The sequence below is a fragment of the Narcine bancroftii genome, chromosome 1, assembly GCF_036971445.1.
Source record: "Narcine bancroftii isolate sNarBan1 chromosome 1, sNarBan1.hap1, whole genome shotgun sequence".
Lineage (NCBI taxonomy): Eukaryota > Metazoa > Chordata > Chondrichthyes > Torpediniformes > Narcinidae > Narcine > Narcine bancroftii.
This window is the reverse complement of record NC_091469.1, coordinates 134,854,186-134,870,591: the sequence shown is the minus strand read 5'-3', so window position 1 is coordinate 134,870,591 and position 16,406 is coordinate 134,854,186. Positions and strand designations below refer to the sequence as shown.

The 16,406-nt window shown below is 39.5% G+C and overlaps 1 protein-coding gene and 1 long non-coding RNA gene across 17 annotated transcripts in view; both read left to right on the top strand.

Moving 5' to 3' along the window:
* Positions 1-16,406, top strand: part of LOC138764513 (teneurin-3) — a 4,541,667-nt gene that overhangs the window by 3,930,135 nt on the left and 595,126 nt on the right. The gene's annotated exons all lie outside the window — the stretch shown is intronic.
* Positions 12,951-14,474, top strand: LOC138764585 (uncharacterized). Its single transcript, XR_011358208.1, has 2 exons — positions 12,951-13,013; positions 14,328-14,474. It is a non-coding gene; the product is annotated as an uncharacterized lncRNA (long non-coding RNA).

The window sequence follows — 16,406 nt, the reverse complement described above, 5'->3', positions numbered from 1 at the left end:
AGCAATGAGAAAGTTTTACTGTGAGCAGTCCCACAAGTCAACCCACACGAAGTACAGTAATAAATATATTGTACTACTTTTAATAGTAAGCGTTACAGATTTGCAGAGAAAGAGAGAGAGAGAGAGAGAAGTGAGTATAGAGCCGAGGCAACATTATTTTCCAACATTAGTTCACATTTTACAACTGCCATGCTTGAAGACTCCTGTGCCAAAGAAAATCCAATGCAGTGCAGGTCCTGTTAGGTGGAGCTTAATTTATGTGGAAGCATGGTTGATTCAGGTTCCAAAAAAAGCAGTTAAGCTTAGGAAGTCAGGAAAGGGCTCAAAGAAATTGAGGAAGGAAAAATAGTACAGGATTAATTCACCAAGAAATACATGAATTAACTAAAAGTTTCTATAGATATGTAAACAGGATAAGATGAACAAATGTTCCATCTTTTAGAGACAGGAGAAATTAAATTGGAGAATAAAGAAATGGCAAGAAAATTGAAAAACAATATTTTGTGTGTCTTCACAAATAAAGGCACAATAAACCTTTGAAATATAATGGAGAACTGCAGCCCTGGAGAGAATGAGGAACTGAGAGAAATTATTATAAATGAAAACAAAAAGTAGTGGAAAAGTTAGGCAGCACGGATAGCGTAGGGGATAGTGCAATCCCATTACAGCGTCAAAGACCTGGGCTCGAATTGGTGCCATCTGTAAGGAGTTTGCATGCTTGCCTCATGATGTTTAAGGGTTTTGTCTAGATGCTCCAGTTCCCACTGAAACATGCGCGGCTGTTAGGTTAATTGGGTGGCATGGATTTCATGGGCCAGAAGGACCTTCTGTATCATTAAAATTAAATGTAAAATATTAATGGGATTGAAAGCCAATAAATTTCTAGGAGCTGATGTTCTGCATTCCAAGGTTTTGAAAGAGACAGCAATGGAGACACTGGATATATTTCTGGTTATCTTCAAAACTTGCATAGATTTGAAGAAACAAATTGTAATCCAACTATTTTGGAGAAGAGGGAGAAATGAAACATATATTAGTCTCACGTCAGCAGAAAGAAAATTTAAAATCTATCTTTAGGGAAATGATAACAAAACACTGTCATTAATAACAGGATGGGGCAGAGTTATAAATGATTTATTGAAGAATTTTTTTGCTATAACTATTAGTGATTTAAAAGATATGATGAGAAGAACAGATTAAGAAAATATTTGACAATGACACACAGGAGGCTGTAACACAAAATGCAAGTAAATGTAATTTGGAGTTCTGTACTGGTGTGGTTCTCTGATGGCAAACAGAGGGTAGGACTTAACAAGTTAGGTTTAATTTGGGAGGCTTTTGGGAGATGGATGTGCAAGGATTGATGCTGAGCTCCCAGGTGTTCGTAATTTATATCAATGATTTGGATGAGGGAACCATGTGTAATATTTCCAAATTTGCTGTGTGAGTTTTGAGGAGGATACAAAAGGGGCTTCAAAGTCAAGTCAAGTTTATTCTCGTCTAATTGCACAAGTCCAACCCAATGAAACAGCATTCTCTGGTACTCAGTGCAAGACATGCAGACACACAGCCGGACCCAACACACATATAGACAAACATAATATATGCAGGACCAGTATTCATATACACAAATAAATAAATAAATATTGCTGTGTGAATATGAGAGTCTTAGAAGGTTAATGTGAGCAGTCTATTTGGTTGTTCAGCATTTTCACTGCTTGTGGGAAGAAGCTGTTTCTCAGCCTGGTCATGCTGGCTCAGATACTCCTGTATCTCAAAGGGATAGGGACAGGATAGTGATGATCCAAGAGCATGGGAGGGGGAATATGACGTCGGAAAGCTTCAAGCTACATTTTTTTCTAAATTAGTGAGTGATTGAAAAAGTTTGGTGAGAGGAATATTTTGTGTTCTCATGAATATTAATTTGTTGGCTTTTTTTTAATGGGAGAATTTAAATCCAAGACTAATTATGCAATACAGTCTAGAGAAATGTATGACAATAAAGGTGTAGGCTATTTTCTAAATGACAGCAAGTTCAAAAATCAAAGTGCAGAGAGACTTGGGTGTCGCCATGAAAGATTTCCTTAACATTAGCTTGCGGGAAGAGTCAGTGGTAAGAAAAGCAAATGAAATGCCAGCATTTATTTCTGGAGGGAAATAATATAAAAACATCAATACATTGATGAGGCTTTTAAAGACTTTGGTTAGACCAGTGGTTCTCAACCTTTTTCTTCCCCCTCACATACCACTTTAAGTAATCCCTATGCCATAAGTGCTCTGTGATTAGTAGGGGTTGCTTAAGGTGGTATGTGAATGGGAAGAGAAGGTTGAGAATCACTGCTCGAGACCCAATTGTTATTGAAATATTTTGTTTGAGAAAAATTGTCATTGGCCCATTTCCTTTGGAGTTATGAAACCGTGCACATATCGAGTCAATTAGGTACGATTAAAACAATGGTTTCAAACTTTTTTCTTTCCACCTGTGGCATAGGGATTACTTAAAGTGGTATGTGAGTGAAAGAAAAAAGTTGAGAACCACTGGGTTAGACTGTACTTGGAGAATTGTGATCAGTTTTGGGTTCCTTATCTAGGAAAGGGTTTGTTGCCATTAGCGAGAGTCCAGAGGAGGAATGAAAGTGGAGAGGATATTTCTCATGGTGGGGGAGTATGAGACCAGAGAACACTGCCTCAGAATACAAAAATGTTTCTTTAGAAGAGTGATCAGGATGAATTTCTTTACCCAGTGGGTTGTCAATCTGTGGAACTGGTTGCCACGATGGCTCTGGAGCCCAACTCATTTAAGGCAGAGGTCAGTAAGTTCTTGATTAGGATGGGAATTGAGGGTTATAGGGTGAAAGCCATAGAATGGGGTTAAAAGGGACAGTAAATCAGCCATGATGGATTGGCTGGGCAGACTTGGCAGGTCAAATGGCCTAACTCCACTCCTATGTCTTTTGCTTTTATGGTCTCCCAACTTCGTACTCTCGTGAGACATTGAGCACTGCGTACAGCTTTGCCTCTATTTCCGAGCATGAAGAAAAATATACTTTCCAGGGCCCAAGTCTTGCTTACATTTCTTATGCTATATTTGACAGCACGCTTGTTTTAAATTATTCTGATCAGATATTCAAAATCCAGAAAGTACTGCTTGAGTCAAGTAAAGGGGAACCATTAAAATTGAGAGTTGACTCCATTGACAGGAGTTGCCAAGTTAATCGGACTGAAAAATTGGTACAAAAATTTCCACAAACATTTCAGATTATTGCTCTGTTGTTGAAAGTTAATTACAAAGGATTACTTCAGTTCTGAAGGAAGCAATCACTTTATATATTATCCTGCTCACTTGAGAGGATTGAAGGATATTTGTCCACTGTAAGTATGTATGTGCTTGTTCAGATTTAGTGAATTTTTGAACTTAAAATGTTATTCTTCAAAACAGATGTAATATGATGTTATACCATTCTCAAGTACTGAATTGAAATTGTAAGCAGGCACAAGTCCAGTCTCTGTGTCACTGCGACTCCATTAGCACAACATTGTTACAGCGCCAGCGACCAGGACACAAATCTGTAAGGAGTTTGTACGTTCTCTTCGTGTCTGCTTGGGTTTCCTCTGGGCGTTCTGGTTTCCTCCCACCTGACAAAACTTACCTGGATTGTAGGTTAATTAGGTGTAATTGGATAACACGGGCTCATGGACCAAAAGGGCCTATTACTATAATGTATGTCTAAATTTAAAATTTAACAACATAAAGATAAAATGGGTATGTATAAGTCTGTACATTATGTACCATACTGCATGTTTCAACATATTAGTCGACCTTCATATAAGTCGTGTCCCCATTTTCAGCCTCATTTTCATGGTTTTATCATATATTGGGTGTATAAGTTGACACCCCTTCCCCAATTTTCTTCAAGGAACATGCTGGAAACTGGTGTCCCGCCCTCCCAGCAACAACCCAAACTTTGTTACAACTCACCAATTGCCAAGTAACGAATCTGTAAATTAAGCTAGCAAGAAAACTTTTGCTTCTGGCCAGTAAAATGCCAAATGGAGCTGGGTCCAAGTCTTCAGCATTGGGTGCAGCTGGAGTCGGCAACAGTGACTCCATTCTCACATCGAAGAAGAAGTCGCCTCACTGCCCAAATGGGCTCGGTGCAGGAACCACAGTTATATGTTGGCTCCTGGGCAAGAATGGAGACCTCAGCCTTCAGGGCAGAAGCTGGGACCTAGGCCTACCAAACAGGATTGGTGACCTCGGCCTACTGGGCAGGAGCGACGACCTTAGAGGAGCAGGGACCTTGGCCTACTGGGCAGGAGCAGGGACCTCGAACTCCCAGCAGGAGTGGTGATCTTGGAGGAGCAGGGGCTTCAGCCTACCGGGTGGAATGGGTGACCTTGGGCTCTTGAGCAGGAAGGGCGACCTTGGGCTCCTGGCAGAAGCAGGGACCTCAGGATCTACAATTGTAGAATGTCTGGATCGGTTGTGGCACCACCTGGTGTGGGGAGGTATCAGGGCACGGCAGTGCCAGTGGTGGGGATGTGCTTCTGGGACGTCTTATATGCTGAATCTAGATAGAGCAGTTTTTTTGGAGGTGAATTTAAGGTTTCATTTTTGTGTCTGGCATACAAGTCGATCCCTGATTTTTGAGTGCTTTTTTGAGGGTTTCAAGACTCGACTTATACACTAAAATATACAGTAGTTATGGCCACTGAAGCTTTGGAAGGTGCTGAGAGTTGTGATTTATATATGTTGCAATGTAGCTTTAAAGCTTTATTTTCAACCATATTTATTTTAAGCTCCACTATGGAATAGTGACAAAAGTAATGTAGAGGTTCCTTTTACTTGAGGTGGGTGGTGACTGTTATGGTTCATTGATTGGTGAAGAACAGAGTCTGCAGCACATTAATTCATCTCCACCTGAGCAGTTTTCATTGGACTTTCAGCAGAAACAAACAAAATGATTTCCATCAAGGTCAGTGATTGTGTGCAAAAATGTTAATTATTTATGATTGGAAAATTACATTATGAAATTACTCATTCCTCCTTGGCTTCTCCAAATATTCATAAATCCTCTCCAATTTTTTGCCCAGTTATCTGTTCCTGAGTATCCCAGAGGCTATTTGGGAGCCCACAGAATATTCCCCATAGAGAGATTTCTCCTTTCTGTTTTGGATTTCCACTCACACCAAATTTGTAAATGATCCCTCCATGACGTGTTCCCTTTCTACAGTTGTGATTCCATTAACGATGTTCTTCAACCCCTCTTTTACCGCCTCCCTTTTACTTTTGAAACATCAAAACCGTGAGCTCAAGCAGCCAATCCTGCTCTTGCATCTGCCAGGTCTCCGCAATGGCCATCACATCATAATTCCACGTACTGATCCGTGCTCTAGGTTCATCACCATTGGTCTTAATACTTCTCCTAATAAACACATTTCAACCCTTGCATCTATCTCCATTTATGCCCTCACTACTGCCTGTATATCCTCACAGACTACTTGCTCATTGCATCTACCTTTCCTGCAACTGCTCCATCATCTGACTTAACAGCTTGGTCTCAATAGCCTGCCAACTTAATTTTAACCCTCCCCAACAGCCCTAGAAGTCTTGCCCACAAGAACATTGGTCCCTCTCCAGTTCAGCTGCAGCCTTTCCCTTTCCTACAGGTCATGCCTTCCCCAGAAATGCATTGCCAGAGAGCTGCCTAGCTAAACACTGCCCCATGCACCTTCAGCCACACATTTATCCATTAAATCTTCCTGTCTTTTGCCCTCTCTGGTGCATGGCACAGGCAGTGATTCAAAGATTAGTACTGCTGAAGTCCTGCTATTTTTTAATCTTCCTTCCTAACTCTCTAAATTCACTCTTCTTCCCTTTCCTAATCTATGTCAATGATACATACGTGCACATTTGGCTGCTCGCTCTCCCTCGTAAGAATGCTGTGAACTCAAACTGAGACAGCTCTGATCTTGGTACCTGAGTGGTAATACCTCAGAGTTGTCTGGATTAAACTCTATCTGTCATTTTTCTTCCCACATCAGTAACTGATCTATATCTGATTGTACTCCTTGACAGCCTTCTACACTGTCCACTGTTCCACCCATCTTTGTGCCATCTGTAAACTTATTAACCCACCCAACTACTTTATATCTATCACACACACAACACTGATTCCAACACTGCTCCCTGTACCACATAACCCGTCATGGGCCTCCATGGGAATAAGACACTTCCACCAATACCCCCAGTATCCCATAGGCCAGCCAATTCTGTGAATGAAAGGTGGAAATATTTAGTTCATCAGGCAGCAACGGTGGAGTGAAAACTGCGACATGTGACTGATGCTTCTGTTGGACTCAGTTGACATCTAAATAGGGTCTGATGCTGTTTCAAGAATGGGTGCCTGGTGCAGTGCACGGATGTTATTGGGCTCAAATTTAAATTCCATTAATTAAAGGAATCTGGAATAGAATGGAAGTGCCAGTATCCGTGACTGTAAAGCTGCTGAATTATCATAAAATGTTAGCTGAGTTACTGATGCCTTTCAAGAAAATGTGCTCTCCATCTTGGTTTGGCAGATACACACAACTTGGTGGACACTTAGCTGCCCTCTGCAAAGACCAAGCAACCCATTCAACCCATTCAATAAATGGCAACCTCAACATATATCCCATTGAATAATATACAGACATAAATGTTCCTTTCTAAAGTTTTTTTTAAATTTTAAATTTAAATTTAGATATTCAGCATGGTAACAGGCCATTTCAGGCCATGAATCCATTCCACCCTATTTACATCTAATTAACTTACACCCCTGATACATTTTGAATGGTGGTAGGAAACTGGAGCCCCCAGGGAAAACCTACGCAGACACAGGGAGAACATACAAACTCCTTACAGGCAATGCAGGATTCGAACCCCAGTCCCGATCACTGGTGCTGTAAAGATATCGTGCTAACTGCTACACCAACCATGTCGCTCCTTTGAAGAGGAAACTCCAGGAATGAAATGGCTGTGTGCCTCCCAGTTATATGCCCTTAAACTTATGAAGCTAAGTTCCATCAAACCTTCACGAGGGCAAATGGCTTCGAGAATATAGGGAGAATGTTTAAGGGAGATGTGCAGGCAAATTCTTGGCACCGGGAGTAGTGGGTGTCTGGAATGAGCTGCCAAAAGTAGTGGTGGAAAGCAGGTCCAACAGCAGCATTTTTAAGAGGCTTCCAGATAGACGGATGACTCTGTTCTGGGACCCCTCTCTTTGTGATTTTTATAAATGACCTGGACAAAGAAATGGAAGGAGGGGTCAGTTCGTTTGCAGAGCACATGAAGAGACTGAGGGTGTGTGGATAGGGTAAAGGTTGATGTAGGTTACAAGAGGATATAGACATGATGCCGAGTTAGGCGGATAAGTGGCAGATGGAATTCAATCTGGATAAGTGTGAAGGGATGCATTTTGGAAGTTCGAACTTGAAGGCGGAGTATATGGAAGAATGGAGGGACCTTGGTGTCCAAATCCTTGGTGTCAGGGTGGCCACGCAGGTGGATAGGGTAATTAAGAAGGCTTATGGTATGCTGGCCTTTATTAATAGGGAGACTGAGTTCAAGAATTGAGAAGTAATGCTGCAGCTCCATAAAACTCTGGTTAGACCATATTCGGAATATTGTGTTCAGTTTAGGAAGGATGTGCATGCTTTAGAGAAGGTGCAGAGGAGATTTACCAAGATGATGGCTGGAATGAAGAACATGTCTTTTTTTTTCGAAACTTTATTTATTAATTTTAACGTATGAAGCAAGTAAGTAATTCTCGTACAGAAAAAATACAAAATAAAGTAATACAAGTACAAAGTAACATAGTTAATACAATACCAATCTCGGCATCTCCCCCTAACAACTAAAAACTAAGACTAAAAAAAAACCTAATTTTAACCCCTAAACCCCCCCCTCCCCACCCCCACGATAAAGAGTGAAGAATTAATACTATTAGTATAATTTAAAAAAAAATATATCTTAAAAAAAGATCGATATATATAAAAATTCAAAAAAAATATTAATTAAGTATTAATTATTAATCCAAATTTTTTTTATTATATAAGAATATATATGAAAAAACAAAAAGAACTTAAACGAAAAAAAAACAACTAATAATAAAAATAAACTAGAAAAAAAGAAAGAAAAAAAAGAAAACATATATATAGAAAAAATATATAATAAAAAAGTTTTTTTAAAGAAAAAAAAGATTAATTCAAACTTATTTAAATTGTATATAATCAATAAATGGGGTCCACTTTAACTCATAGAAAGACATCTTATCTTGTATAGAAAAATGTATTCTTTCCATAACCAAACAAAACTTCATGTCTGAATACCACCTATCTAAAGACAATACATTTCTATTCTTCCAAGTAACGCTATACATTTCTTGGCCACTGCCAGCGCTAAGTAAATAAAAGAGATCTGATAATTATCTAATTCTAAATCAATCAACGGTTGCATATTCCCCAATAAAAATATATCAGGGTCTAATACAATATGAAGATTATATAGATTATTAAATACAGATTGAATACCTTTCCAAAATTGTTGTAACCGATCACACAACCAAACAGCATGTAAAAAAGTACCAGAAACCTAATCACAACGAAAACAGATCTGACTTACTAAAACCAAATTTTAAAAATTTTTCAGGTGTTAAATATAATTGATGTATAAAACTATAATTAATCATCGCCAATCTAGCATTAATCAATTTTCGAACACTATTACGGCAGATTTCAGACCAATCTTCTTCAGTTATTGTTAAACTTAAATCATTTTCCCAATTCATTTTATCTTTATCCCAATCTATTTTACTTTCACTTTCCAACAAAATACGATATATAACCCTTGTTTCAAAATGAGAGCACATATTTCTCAAAATCAGTTTCAGACAGTAAATTCATTTGACGACCGCATACCTGTTTTACAAAAGATCTTAACTGATAATACACAAATATAGAATAACCACTTATATCAAATCTCTTTTGCAATTCTACAAAAGAACAAAAATGACCGAATGAAGAACATGTCTGATGAAGAAAGGATAACAGAGCTAGGGATTTTCTCTTTGGAGTGAAGAAGAGTGAGAGGTGACTTAATAAAGGACTGTAAGATTATGAGAGGCATAGATAGGATGGGCAGCTGGCGCCTTTCACCCAGGGCGACAATGGCAAATCCCAGAAGACATTTGTATAAGGTGAGAGGAGGAAAGTTTAAGGGAGATGTCAGGGATACACAGAGAATAGTGCATTCCTGGAATGCATTACTAGGGGTGAAGGTGGAGGCTTGTACAATAGAGACATTTAAATGACTTTTGGACATGCATATGGATACAATATAAATAGAGGATTATAGGTGTTGAGGTAGGGAAGGCTTAAATTGTTGAGTCAGTTTATTTAGGTCAGCACAACATTGTGGGCCAAAAGGCCTGTACTTTGCTGTAAGGTTCTTTGTTCTGATGGGGGCGGAGGGATTTCTATTAGGTGCAAGCAGCAGAAATTTAGTTTGATTTGAACGTCATGTTGTACATTTTCCTGTCCTGTCTTATTCTATGTTCTGTGTTTGTGTACTTTTTTTATATTTCAAATTTCCATCATTTGGAACGTTTTGCTTTTGAAGAGTGATATATTATCTTCTTTGGGCTAAGCACCAATTGGCAATTATTCAGCTTGTGTTTTTAGATTGTATTTTAAAATGTCACGAATTTCCTGGATACTGTGCAATTGCAGTGTAGGATCAATTTATTCAATACGTTTGCAGAATGTAGGTGTCAGTGGCCAGGTGGTATTTATTGCCCATCCCTAATTGACTTTGAGATGATGTGGTGAAGATACACCACAATGTGGTTTGGTGGGGAGTTCCAGGATTTCTGATGAGGAAAGCTGATATATTTTCAAGATATATTTGAAAGGCAATCGGCAGGTGGTGGTACTCTGTACTTCTTTATCATGGTAGCAGAGGTCATCGGTTTGGGAGCTGCTATCACAGGAGCTTGGGTGCATTTTGTAGAAACTACACGTAACAGTTACTGTGCCTCATGGATAGGGAGGGTGAATGTTTTGGCTGCTGGAAGAGACCCAATCAACCGAGATGTTGTTTTCTGCACGCCATCGATTTTTTTAACTCTTGCTCAAACTACATTTTCTATATCTTGTGGAGAAAGTATCAACTTTAATTTGAGTCTCAAATAAAGTCCAAATCTGAAATTGGTCATGAGCACAAAAGAGAGATCATCCTCCAAGTATATAGGCCCCTTGTTAGCCCGCATCTTGAATACAATATCCACTCTCTCACTATTTGGAAATCCCAGTGGTTAAGTATCTGGCTTGATATTTGTCACACTCCCTTTCCACTCATTGAAGGACCAATTCCTGCACTTTCTTTAATTCACTGGGGCCTCGTATTGAACCCATCTAGCCCAGGTTCCCGTGCACCCTTCTAACTCTCCAGGATCATATTCCCTTTCAACTAACAGGAAGGCTGGTTCCTGCATTCCCTATGAACTGGAAATTTATTATCAAGCCAAGTAGCATGTAAACAAAAGTGAATTAAAAGAGCACTGAGGATCAATAAAACTAACATTCATTAGTCCAGGAAAACTGCTTGTCTGGCAACACCAAAGTCCAATGTATGTCAATGAATTTGAGTTTTACTGTAGTCGATATAACTCTGGGATCCCTGCCTATATGCTTCCTATTGAGGGAAGACACCAGTTTGGTTCCTGCCATAGGAAACAAAGGAAGTAGGAACAGGAGTAGCCAAAAATAGCCCATCGAGCCTATTCCGCTATTCAATAAGATCATGGCTGATCTAATTTATGACCTAACTCCACCTACCTGCCTTTTCCCCATATCCCCTAATTCCTCTATCATGTAAAAATTTATCTAACTGAATTTTAAATATGTTTAATGAGGCAGCCTCAACCACTTCCCTGGATAGAGAATTCCAAACATTCACTACTCTCTGGGAAAAACTATTTTTCCTCATCTCTGTTCTAAATCTTCTCCCCTGAATCTTGAGACTGTGTCCTCTCGTTTTAGTTTCCTCGGCCAGCTCAAAAAACCTTCCTACATCTATCCAATCCATACTCTTCATAATCCTCTATGTTTCTATAAGATCTCCTCTCATTCCTCTGAACTTGATTTATCATGTAGGGAGAATTTAATTAGAGTGTGCCTGTGAAGCCTAGGTATGGAAGAGTGAGAGGTACAAAAATATTCAAATGTATCTCTGGCAGTGTTATGTAAATTATTGTTTATAGTCCCAACATTTTTGGAATCAGCAGAAACAGGAGAAATTTCTTCATCCAGAGAGTGATGTCTTTGAAAATTTCTACTGAAACTGCAGTGGTTCAATTATTACGTTCAAGACAGTGATAAAAAGATTTTTTTTATATAAATATGTTTATCAAGGGATTTAGGGTTCAGTTAGAGGAGAGTGAAAGTTGGAGACAAGATCTTGCATGTCCTTATTTAATTGTGTACCTAGCATGAGAGAGCCTCATTGTAGTTTCCCTGGTAAACCGTGCTATCTGTTCATGAGTTCTAGGAATTTGGCACCAGAATTTTAAAGGGAAAATAAATATATAGTAGAAGGTTGAGGGGGGATTTGATAGAGGTCATTTAAAATTATGAGGGGGATAGACAGAGTAGATATGAATAGGCTCTTCCCCTTGAGGGTAGGTGAGATTGGAACGAGGGTTAGGGGAGTAAAAGTTTAGCAGTAACATGAGAGGGAGCTTCTTCACTCAGAGTGGTGGCTGAGTGGAATGACCTTCCGTGGAAATGGTAGTTGCAGCAAGGTCAATTTTGTCATTTAACAGAAGGTTGGATAAGTGCATGGACAGGGGAGTGGGTAGGTGGGACCAGAGGAGTTCACTTAAATCGGTGAGGACTAGAGGGGCTGAGATGGCCTGTTTCTGTACTGTAATTGTTATATTGTTATATTTCCACATGATATGAAGAGGAACATGCAAGTACTGCAGTTCCTCTGCCCATCAGTTTATTCCATGAGAACTTTGGTTCTTTCGTGCAAGCTGCTATTATACACTTTTAATGTTTTTATACACTTTTAATGTGTTCTCTGTGTATTTGGGAAAACCATGGTAATCATAGATACCATGTCTGGAGATGGGTTGAAATATAATCTGAGATGATCGGACTTTGCCCATTTGCCTGGTGTTTCCTGAAGCATATCAGGTGCTTTTGGAATGAATAGACATCCCACCCATGGGTTAACACCTTTGAGCTAATAATGGCTGTTGGATTCACCAGGTCCAACAGGTATTAGCAATTCCCCATCTAGTGAAAGAGATTATGGGGAAGGGATGAACAATAGATTCCTTTTACCTGATGATCATTTTAGCAATTTATGAAGGCTATTCCACTAGAGGAAGGATGTATCCTGATCAATGTGCAGATGACTGAAGTGACAGAAACAAAAATTAAGCATTTCTGTATCACACAGTGTGTAGAGGCAGCCAGAGGCTGTCATCTGAATATTAGTATATAATTTTTGAAATTTTATTTTGTGTTGTGTGTAGAAAAGACTTTGTTCATTAAGCAAAGTGATTAAATCATTTAATTGTAACCATGTAATTTCTATCAATTAGCATTGTGCTCAGGTGGTATATCTCAATTAGGGATTCTCTTGTATCCATTTATATCAGGGCAGGCTCAGGAAAAGTCTTGATTGCAAAGTAGAAAGTGTGTCTTAGTGATGAGGTGCTTTCAAGAGAAATGAAGGACAGCTCCAGCAAGCTAGACCTCGCCCCTGGGCTATCTAAGTTTATCAGCTGGGTTGACAAGAGTGAAGAAATAGCTCTGTGCAGTGAGCTGTTGTTTAATTTTACAAATGAAATCCACAGCTTGTGAAATCTTTATTGGCCTTTGGTTTGTCTGCCTCTTTGTGGGAATAAGGCAGTAATCGGAAGCATGCCCCTCAGCTCCGTTCCAAGTTTAAGAGTATGGAACAGGTATGCTCTGATATTTTGTGGGCTTTCCCTCCCCCCCACCCCGACCCCGACCCCGTGACATTATTTTTATGGATAAGCCCATTAGCTCAGCTGAGAACATGGTGCATTTTACTCTTGTTAACACAAGAACATAGAACATTACAGTGCAGGAACAGGTCTTTCAGCACTTCTAATTTGTGCTGAATTAATTATGCCTTGTCCCACTGACCTGCACCTGGTCCATATCCCTCCATACCCCTCCCATCCATGTGGCTGTCCAATTTTTTTCATGTTAAAACTGTGCCTGCATTCATCACTCCACTACTCTCTGTGTGAAGAAGTCCCCCCCTCATTATACTTTTCCCCCTTTCACCCTTAACCCGTTTCCTCTGGTTTGAATCTCACCTAACAACAGTGGAAAAAGGCTACTTGCATTTACTCTATACCCTTCATAATTTTCTACACCACTGTCTATTCTCCCCTCATTCTGCACTCCAAGGAATAAAGTCCTAACCTGTTTTAACCCTCCACGTAACTTAGTTCCTCAAGTCCAGGCAACATTCTTGTATTGAGCATCTATTTTTTGGTTACTCCAAACACTCTAGTTTTCACTACTTTTACTTGTATTCAAACTTAGCTTCTCACTTGATCTGATAAAGCCGAAGGCAGATAAAACGATCACAACCCATGTCAAATCCAGACAATCGAGCATGAAGTACATTATTCCCCCCCCCCCGCCCATCCCCGCCCCTCCACCACCACTCCATCCAAGCAAGACCTACCATTCAATAAGGACACATCTGATGCCTTTTCTCAGGGGTTTCGTTGTCGGGTGAGAGGATTGTCCTTTCATGAGCAGTGGTAGAAATTAGATCAATATTCTTTAGAAATGTAGAAGAATCACAGGTGATTTTATTCAAATAAATAAAATTACATGTTAAATATTAAGATATTTTTATGAGCAGGAGAATTTCTGAATCTTGAACAAGGGGAACATAGTTAAAAGATGGGGGGCAGTCACTTATAAATGAGGTTCAAAGAAACTTCTGTGTGAATCTCTAGAATGAAGGGTTGTGCAGGCTGGGTCACTTGGAATATTTAAAGCAGGTTGATAGAGTTTTGAAACATAATGGAATTGAAGACTATGGGGAACTGGCACCAAAGAGGAGTTGTAGCCTGGGGTAGCTCCTCTGTGATCAAACTGAATGTCAGGATAGCCCTCAACTCTAACACTAACCATAACCTTAAAAACAACTCCTATTATATTCTGATGTTAACACCATATGACTTGATTCCCCTAATATTTAAAAACCTATTGCTCTCTTCCTTGCATAGGCCAAGCAGTCGAGCTTCCACAGCTCTCCTCAGCAGAGAATCTCAAGAATTCACAACCACCCTCCAATGGAGTAACCTTCTCCCATTTCAGTCTGAAATGCCTTAATTTTACATTGCAACAAGAGAGTAAAAATTAACAGTTTCGAATCCTTTTGGTTTCTCAGATTATCTTAAAAATATGGTATAATTTTTCACTCAAATTTACAGGCTGTGTTCTGAGATATTTGTGAGAACATACTAAATAATATTTGGTATTAAGTATATTGTCCTACTTACAGCATATTGCCCCATGCATTGCTCTCAAGTTATCACATGGGATTTCCCACAAACAGCATTTCTTGTCGAAAAAAAACATTCAATTGGCTAAGTTACAAACTTTACAGCATTGCTTTACTTGTAAATGCTTTGATACGTTAGGGAGTGAATTGCAACATTCTGTGAGACACAGATCATTTGTCATATGAGATCAATATATTGATTCACTGATTCCCAGATGTACTATTTTACTGATCTGTTAAGAAGGAATTAGTCATTATTCTGAGACACCATTTTTCCCCAATATTTGCATGAACTGATTAGAATTAATAATGGCTTCTTTGCATGGATGCAGATCAAAGAAAAAATCTTTAAAATATGGGGAAAAATATCAATCTTGTGTTGGATTAGATGAGCTGACACCAAATTACACTGCACACCACTCCCTTTGAAGATAGAAAAAATGTATTGTTTTCACACAACATTGTACCTACACCTCATCCCTCGCCAACATTCAGGGCCTGAAACAGTCCTTCCAAGTGAAGCAATATGTCACCTGTGAATTTGTAGGGGTCATTAACTGCATCCAGTGGTCTCAGTGTGATCTCCTCTATGTCTGGGAGACTGGAAGCAGTTTGGGGGATTGCTTCATTTCGTAGCTTTGCTCTGTTCGCTGCAAAAACAAAGACTTCAAAGTAGCCAGTCACTTCAATTCTACACCCATTGTCACAGTGAGATTATAGTCTCATGCCTTGCCAGTTTGAGACCACATGTAAATTTGAGGGAAAAGACCTTGAATTCCATTGAGGCAGTCTACAGCCAGACAGCATCAATATTGACCTCCAATTCCGGTAACCCCCAGTTCTCTTGCTTTCTCTCATTCCTTTGAGTCCCATCCTCCAGCTCCCCAACCCCTTCCCTTCCTCGGTCCTAACAGACAGCATCTTTCTCAGCCATTTGCCTCCTCTCCCGATCGTCTCTCACCTCCTTTCTCTTCTTATCCCTCCCACCTGTATCCACCTATCATCTTCCAGCCTGTGCTCTTCCCCCTTCCCCTCCACCCCCTCACCTTCTTCGTCAGTCTTCTTCCTGATTCTCAACACACCTGAAGAAGGGCTCAGGCTCAAAACGCTGACTGCCTTTTGTTTTCCATTGATGTTGTGTGACCTACTTGAGCTTCTCCAGTACTTTTGTGTACTGCACTAGACCCTAGCATCCACGAACTTCATTTCAATATGGAAAGAGGCCATTCATCTCCGAGCTCTCCTCCAACTAGCAGGCACCTTTCTGTATTAATCCTATGTCATAGCACTTACTCCATCACCTTCTGTGCCCAGGCAATACAAGTTCTCCCCTAAATACTGCCAGCAACCTAGTTTTAATCACCCCTTTATGCCATGCATTCTCATTATATCTCAAATTAATTTTATTGATGTCAGTGGAAACTATTTTGGAGGCAAGAGTGCAATTCAGTAAACAATGTGTTCAGAATGACCAACAAGGATTGAATTTCTTGGTAATGACATTTAAATTTGATATTATTCCAAACTAGACATGTCCAGAAATTCATCAGTGGTTAATAGTTGGATATTTCTCCTCCAACTGCATTGAATTCAGTATAGTGAATTTTAGAACCAAAATTAAGTGGTTACCACATCAATCAAGAATTAATTTGACAGCATAAAAAGCTAAATGAAGAAAAAGCCCAAATAAATAAATAAACCTTTGGAATTCTGTGGTTTGTTGTTTATGCAACCTCCTTTGAAGAAGACCGCAGAGCCCACCTCACTGACAAAAGGCAAAGGAGGAAAAACCCAACACCCA